The sequence below is a fragment of the Gopherus flavomarginatus genome, chromosome 2, assembly GCF_025201925.1.
Source record: "Gopherus flavomarginatus isolate rGopFla2 chromosome 2, rGopFla2.mat.asm, whole genome shotgun sequence".
Classification (NCBI taxonomy): Eukaryota; Metazoa; Chordata; order Testudines; family Testudinidae; genus Gopherus; species Gopherus flavomarginatus.
This window is the reverse complement of record NC_066618.1, coordinates 86427740-86436201: the sequence shown is the minus strand read 5'-3', so window position 1 is coordinate 86436201 and position 8462 is coordinate 86427740.

Sequence of the window (8462 nt, the reverse complement as noted above, 5' to 3'; positions counted from 1 at the left end):
GCTGGCAGCTGCCTGCACCCTAGGGCTGGGGAGGATAGAGCCACATGCCGCCCGCCCTCCCATGCTTCAGAGCTGGGGAAGCTGTGGCTGGCCGGTGACCTGCCCTCCTCCAGGCTGGAGAGGCAGGGGCCACCCGCTGCTCCCCTTTCTTGTGTTCCTTTGGGGCAGGGGGGCTAGCTACCAGATTGGGCTGGTGGCCACGGTGTGTGCGGGGGCAGCTCTGGGGGGGAGCTAGGGGGCTCAACTCCGGCAGGGGGCGGTGGAAGAGGTGGGGGTCTTGGGAAGAAGGGCTGGAGCTGGGGCTGGGGGCTTGCCTCCCCCCGCCGGCTAGCGCTCTGTTAGTTGATGCAATCCCTGCTTGTGAGGATGCGCTTGTCATAACATTTTTCCCAGATCTGGACCTCAGCGTCCAAAATATGGGTGTTAGCATGAAAACCTCCAAGCTTAGTTACCAGCTTGGACCTGGTAAAGCTGCCACCAGCCAGGAATCTATACAGTGCCTGGCGCACTGTGGTCTCCCCAAAACCTTCCCTGGGGGACCCCCAGACTCAGATTCCTTGAGTCTCACAACAAAGGGGAATAAACCATTTCCCTTCCCCCCTCCGGGTGTTCCCTCCCTGGGTTCCTGGAGAGAGATACAGAAGCAAGCTCCGTGAATCTAAACAGAGGGACTCCACCCTCCCTATTTCCAGTCCTGGAAAACACAAGTACCGAGAGAGAGCTAATCTCTCCTCTTCCTCCCTCACCCAGAGGGTATGCAAAGTCAGGTTAGTAAATCTAACACAAAGAGATTTTCCCCCCTGACTTCTTCCTCCCACCAATTCCCTGGTGAGCTGCAGACTCAGTTCCCTGGAGTCCCCACTAAAGAAAAAACTCCAACAAGTCTTAAAAAGAAGGCTTTATATAAAAAGAAAGAAAAGGACATAAAAATGGTCTCTCTGTATTAAGGTGACAAATACAGGGTCATTTGCTTAAAAGAAAAAAATGAATAAACAGCCTTATCCAAAAAGAATACAATTTAACACATTCCAGCAACTACATACATGTAAATACAAAAGAAAACAATATAAACCTATGATCTTCCTATCTTTGTACTTACAACTTGGAAACAGAAGATTAGAAAGCTGGAGATAGAAAAATCACTCTCATAGCCGAGAGGGCACAGACACAAGACAAAGAACAAAGAACTCACACACAAACTTCCCTCCACCCAGATTTGAAAAAGTCTTGTTTCCTGATTGGTCTCTCTGGTCAGGTGTTTCAGGTTACTCCTTTCCAGGTGAAAGAGACATTAACCCTTAGCTATCTGTTTATAACAGCGCTCTGCTGACATGATGAGCATAGTGGGGACAAGCAAAATAGACTTGCTTAAATTGGAGGCTCAATGTCAACGTAAATAAAATAGACCTAATTTTGTAGTGTAGACATACCCTCGGGGTGTGACCTGGATGCTGTCTGACTATTTGTGAGCAGCCCAGATACAACTAGGGTGACCAGACGTCCCGATATTTGGGTGGGGTCAGGACACAATTTGTCTCGATATTTCGCACTGCTGGCAGCACTGTCTTTTTTTTCCCTCCATTAGCAACACTCAGCTTTTTTCTTTTTTTTTTTTTGCTTCACCGGCGAACCCCCCATGTGTCCCAATATTTTCTTCATCTCCTCTGGTCACCCTAGCTACAGCATCAAAGCATTATGAAGCACCCAAAATTGCAGGACAGGCAGTCACATCACCCCTCTCTCATCTTGATTACACCCCAGAATGTGAGATATCTGTCTAAACTGCTTTGAAAAAAGTTAATAACACTGTCTCCTATTGCTCTGCATTTCACCCCCACCCCCTTCCCACTGAGAGTGGCCAGATTGTGACATAACACTCAGGTTTCTGAGTTCACACTGGCACAGACTGAACTCAATCGTGTGTGGCACTAAGACGTCTGGGGACACACCCCGAGGATTCTTAGCTCTGCAGTAAGCTGAACTACACTATGACCCATTTCCCATAAATTATGAAGGAACTTCTTCATCCTTTCTGGGCACACGACGGAATTGTGGCACTGGAGGACTAGCAGCACTGTTTGTGGAGCGAGCCTGCGTCCACACTACAGAGTGGTTGTGTTAGCTATTCATAAATTGTGCTAATTTGATGAGTCAGCTAACTTGAGTTAAAAGCAATATCACACTCGAGTTAAGAGACTGGGACTCAAATTTGGGGCAACACTTGAGTTATGATCTGAGCTAACTTTGCAGTGAGCACAAGCCTAACACAAGATAAAATCCTAGAGAAGATAAGGCAACAAGTTAACAAATCAAGTTTAAGACTGTGGAGGAGCTTAGGGTTTATATCACCCTTGTAACTCATATTTAATTTTTTTTATTAAAGCTAATGTTTAAGAAAGTATATTATACATAGATTGTGAAAAAGGTGTCTGTACATCTGGGTATAGTGCTTAGATTATCCACAAATACAAAGTTTGTTTTTAAAGTCATAAGATACATATAGTGCATAATCAGCAAATGACCCAAATTTAGGTGAATGAATTTAAGAATACAGTTTATATATTTATCATCCATGCATTCGGGTACATTACTCATGAAAAAGTTATACAGAGAGTTGGTTGTGGAAAGCACATATATCAATGAGTGAAGATTGACCCTCAGTAATTGAGAATTTAGGGTAGGTTGTCTATTTAGAAAATACAATCCATCAGGAAAGTATCTGAGTTACTTTCCCAAATACGCTTCTGTCATAAACATACAGCTAAGGATAGCATAAAATACCTCCTTATCTGTAAAGGGTTAAGAAGATCAGATAACCTGACCAAAAGGACCAATAAGGGGAGAAGATACTTTCAAATCTGTGGGGGAAGGTTTTTGTCCTGTTGTTCTTTCAGGAGACAAAGGGAGAGACCAAGCAAGTAATCCAGCTTCTACTAAAATGATAGCGTTGACTGACTCCACAGTCTCTCAGCACTCGCTCATTACCAGGGTCCCATGCACCCAGGGCTCTGACGACCAGTGCGTGTGCCTGAACCTGGTAACCCTTAGCTCTCAAGGTTTCTGCTAGAGTGGTGTTTTCTCCAGCTTTCAAGACTGGGCATCGTGGAAAGCCGGGGTCCTGTTTTCGAAGGGCACTGTGGCATTCACCATGATGATCTTCTTCCAGTCCTCGCTGGTGATGACGATGTCTGGTCACAGTTGGCTGTCCGTTCCGGGGATGGCAGAGTTTATTAAAACTACAAACTGCCTTCGCTAGGATTTCACCATGTGTTCGTTACCATGTGTTAGCTAATTATGGCAGCGGGTACGTCGAAGCCCTGGGAGCAGCTGACCTCCCGCAGGTATGCTGCTGAATCCACAGGACCGGGGACCTCCCACAGGTCTGCTGCCGAAGGCAGCCTGACTGCCGTGCTTGAGACGGCAAAAAAGCTAGAGTTACCCCGATCATAACATGGCCCCAAACAGTGTGGTGCCTTTGGGGAAACTCTGTCATAAATGTGGGGGAAAAACTCATTTTACAAAATGCTGCAGATCCCAAATGCAGAAAAGATCAATGCATTCAGTTGAAGACAACCTGGCTGGGGAGTTTTTCAGAGACGTACTGGGATTAAGCAGTCTTGATGAGAGGGACTGGATACTGCCCATGAAAGTAAATGAAACAATTATTCCACTGAAAGTGGACACAGGAACTCAGGTTAATATTCTGTCTGAACAAGATTATGAGAGACTGAAAGTAAGACCAAAATGTGACTAACAAAAATAAAAATAACTGATTATTTTGGAATAAATATACCAGTCAGGGGGAGGCGCATTGCTAGCATCCACCATACAGACACTATATACAAGCCCCTGTTCATTATAGTGCCAAATGAGGTGACACCAGTTTTAGGCCTGTCTGCCTGCATGTGAAAAACTCAGTCTGGTAAGACAGGTGATCTCACTACAAGGTCATATTGAATCTGGCTCTGAGGCACTCATTCAAGTGTTGGCTTGCTTTCAAGGTAAACATACGATCCAGGTAAAGAAGCAGGTCCCTCCAATTATCCATCCATGTAGAAAGGCGCCATGTGCACTCAGAAATAAACTCAAAGATGAGTTCACAAGGATGGAAGCGATGCAAGTGATACAAAAAATTGAAGGGCCAAAGGAATGGGTGAGCTCCCTAATCACTGTGGAGAAAAGTAACAGCCAGCTACACATATGCTTCGATCCAAGAGACCTCAACAAGGCTGTAAAAAGAGATAATGTTTCAAAATACCAAGCAGAGAAGAGATTATGGCTCAATTTGCAAATGCACAATATTTTAGTAAATTAGATGCATCTTTGGGTTTTGGCAGCTAAAATTACCTGAAGAAAGCTCAAAACTATGCACATTTGATACCATTTGGAAGGCACAGATGATTATGCTTACCCTCCAGCATAACTTCAGCACAGAAGTGTATCACAAAGCCATACATATGATCTATGACCATATTAATGTTTTGATGCCGCAGTAGATGACATCATCATCTGGGGCTCCCCGAAAAAGAAGCATGATTGCAGACTTCGGGAAGTCCTGGATGCAACTAGAGCTGCAAACCTCGAACTAAATAGGAAGAAATGTGTGTTAGGCGTTATAGAGCTGACTTTTGTTGGGGATGTTGTTTCCAACGAAGGTGTAAAACCAGATAAGAGGAAGATTTCAGCCATTGAAATGATACCACTTCACCGATCAAAGAAAGATGTTCAACAGTTCCTGGGAATGGTCAATTATCTTGCAAAATTCATACCCGATATGTCTACCAAAGCAGTTGAGCAAACTAGTAGAGAATAAAAATGAATGGTAGTGGGGTGAAGAACAGGAGGAATCATGGGAAGGCTTAAACCAACAACTGATGCAAGAACCAGTACTGAAGTTCTGTGCACCAGGAAGGCTTATTAAAATCTCAGCAGATGCTTCACCCTCTGGGTTAGGTGCGGTGATTTTATAGAAGCATGAGAATTGTTGGCAACCAGTATCACTGGGGTCAGCAGCCTTTCAGAAGTGGCGTGCCAAATCTTCATTTATTCACTCTGATTTAAGGTTCCAGTAATACATTTTAATGTTTTTAGAAGGTCTCTTTCTATAAGTCTATAATATATACCTAAACTATTGTTGTATGTAAAGTAAATAAGGTTTTTAAAATGTTTAAGGAGCTTCATTTAAAATTAAATTAAAATGCAGAGCCCCTCCAGACCGGTGACCAGGACCCAGGCAGTGTGAATGCCACTGAAAATCAGCTCGCATGCCACGTTTGGCACGTGTGCCATAGGTTGCCTACCCCGGCAGTAGCATATGCATCCAAATCACTGTCTGAGGGAGAAACCAGATACTCACAGACTGAGAAGGAGCTTTTGGGAATATTTGCCTGTGAGAGATTCAATCGGTATATTTATGGCCAGACAGTAGCAGCTGAAATGGACTGCGAGCCCCTGATAGTGTTATTTAGCAAACTACTCAATGACTGTAACTCAAGGATTCAAGAATTATGATAAAAGTGCAAAAGTATGATTAGGTTGTGACCTACATGCCCAGTAAATTCATGTTCACTGCAGAGGCACTTCCCAGAGCAGTGACTGCCACTATGAAACCAGAGAAGACTTTAGAGATAGAGATGTAAGCCTATGCTAAGTCAATTCCTGTAGCTAACAGGAAACGGAAACACATAAGAGGGGAAACGAAGACAGATGCATCATCGCGGATCCTTGAAGAAGTGATAATTAAAGGGTGGACTGAAGAAATAAGCAGTTGCTATCCAAGTATGAGAGACTATTGGAACTGCAGACATGAACTTACTGTGATACATAGGATGATTCTCAAGGGCAACAAGGTTGTAATTTCAAAGAACCTCCAAAAAGAAATGCTCCAGAAGATCCACCAGGGTCATTTAGGAATTAGGAAGTGCAAACAACGAGTATGAGAGGTGTGGTATTAGCTGTGGATCAATCACAACATTACTAATGTGGTAGGAAACTGCTTTTCACGCTTGAAATACAAGCCATGCCAACAGGCATAGCCACTGAGACCTCATCCAGTTCTACAAAGGCCTTACATGAAGGTAGGGGCTGATTTATTTACCTGGCAATCAAAGGATTATTTAATATTTAGGATTACTATTTTCTGTATCCAGAAGTTTGCACACTGCACAGTACTAATAGTAAGTCAATGATAGCCAGCATGAAAGGAATCTTCTCCAGACATGGAATTCCAGATGAAGTCTTTAGTGATTGCAGGCTGCAATTTTTCAGTGCAGATTGTAGGCAATTTGTCATAGATTGGGATTCTCATCATAAAACATCAAGTCCAAATTATCCTCAATCGAATGGACTCTTGGAAAGGCCTATTTGGACAGCAAAGAATGTTATAAAAAAGACTTATGACAGGGGACATGATTTGTATAAGGATTTGTTGGTTTACTGAAGTACAGTTATGGAGAAGGGTTTTTCTCCAGCTCAGCTGTTAATGGGCAGAAGGATCAGCTCTAATTTACCAATCACTGGTAACTTGCTGAAATTTCATGACAATGAAACAATACAGAAGATGAAAGAAAATTAGAAGTGAAAACAGAAATATTATTTTGACAAGGGGACCATGATCTCCTCGTCTCCTTACCCAAGGAGATAGTGTGCTTGGGGAATCACATGTCTAATATTTGGGGCCAAAAGGGTACATTAAAGAACAGCAGCATCTAAGGTCTTATGTAGTACAGACAGATCAGGAGGACACATTTCAATGTAATTAAAGGGATCTAAGAACAATCCCAGAGTGGACTGTGGTACTTCTCGTCTGACAGATCCTTTATCATAGACACACAAAGGAGAAACGGTCAAGGAACAAGAGAAAAACTCAGGGTATGTCTACACTTACTGGGGATCCTGCTGCAATGATCAATCCACTGGGGGTTGAATAAGTGGGTCTAGTGAAGAACTGCTAAATCGACTGCAGGTCACTTTCCCATCGACTCCTCTACTCTGTCAAAATGAGAAATGTAAGTAAAGTCGATGGGAGAGTTTCTCCTGTCGACCCAGTGCTGTGTAGACACGGCAATAAGTCAACTTACTCACATAGCTGGAGTTGCGTAACAATTTTGACTTAGGTCGACTTAGCCCCGTAGTGTAGACCAGGCCTCAGACTCTAATGAAAGGCTGATACTGAGACAATCAGAGTGGAAGATTAAACATCCTAAAAGATTCATAGAGACTTGCTAACCTGCCTAGAGAAGGAGTATTTGAGGAACGTGAGTGATAAAGCCTCAAGGCTTGTCTACACTGGCAATTTACAGTGCTTCAACTTTCTTGCTCAGGGGTGTGAAAAAAACACCCCCCTGAGTGCAGCAAGTGTCAGCGCTGTAAAGAGCCAGTGTAGACAGTGCACCCAGCGCTGGGAGCTATGCTTCTTGTGGAGATGGGTTTATTTAGAGCACTGGGAGAGCTCTCTCACAGTGCTCTGCCAAGGCTAAACAAGCCACGTTAAAATGCTGCCACAGCAGCACTTTAGAGTTGCCAGTGTAAACCAGCCCTCGCTTCAGAGTGATGTGCTGGTAACCTCTGCTCTCTAGGTATTTAACATATTGGGTTTATGGAAATGTTGGATGGGTTGAAAATTTCATGTATGTGTTATTAGATACTTGTTAGCTGTTTATATATATGTATACGTGTGTATATAAGAGCTAGTTGGTTTTTCTATAACAGGGAGGATGTAGAAATATGTTTGTAGAAGATTATAATTTAGAGAAGCTCTGGAAGCTGGTTTGGGGTTGTTATTTAATGACCCCCGAGATTATTACATTGGGTAGTAGAGTGGCAAGGGGGTGAAAGGGGTAGAGAGGGGTAGTCTGCGTGACCCAGCAAGGGGAAACTGCCTGTTCATTTTCAGGAGCCAAGGGGTGGTGGTGCTGTTGGGGGAGGAGAGGAGCCTGGGATTCATAGATTTTAAGGGCAAAAGGGACTATTAGATCATCTAGTCTAGACGGAGCTCCTGTACAGGCCATAGAATTTCATCCAGTTAGCGAACTCGATAACATCCAGTCTTCATGTGAAGACTGCAAGAGATGGAGAATCCGTCAGTTCCATCAGTAGTTTGTACTGTGCTTAATCACCCTTATTGCTTGAAATTTGTGCTTTGTTTCTAATTGAAATTTGTCTGTCTTTAACTTCCAGCCCCACTCCTTCCTGTTATGCCTTTTCCCCACTAGATTAAAAGAGCCCTTTAGTACCTGGTATTTTCTCCCCATGGAGATTCTTATGCACTCTAATCAAGACACCTCTTAATCTTCTTTTTGACAAACTATACAGACTGAGTTCTTCAAGTTTCTCACAGCAAGGCATTTTTTCCAGCCCTCATATCATTTTTGTGGGTGTTCTCTTCATCCTCTCCAATTGTTCACTCTTCTTTTCAAATTATGGACAACAGAGCTGTCCACAGTATTTTAATCTCAGCCTCA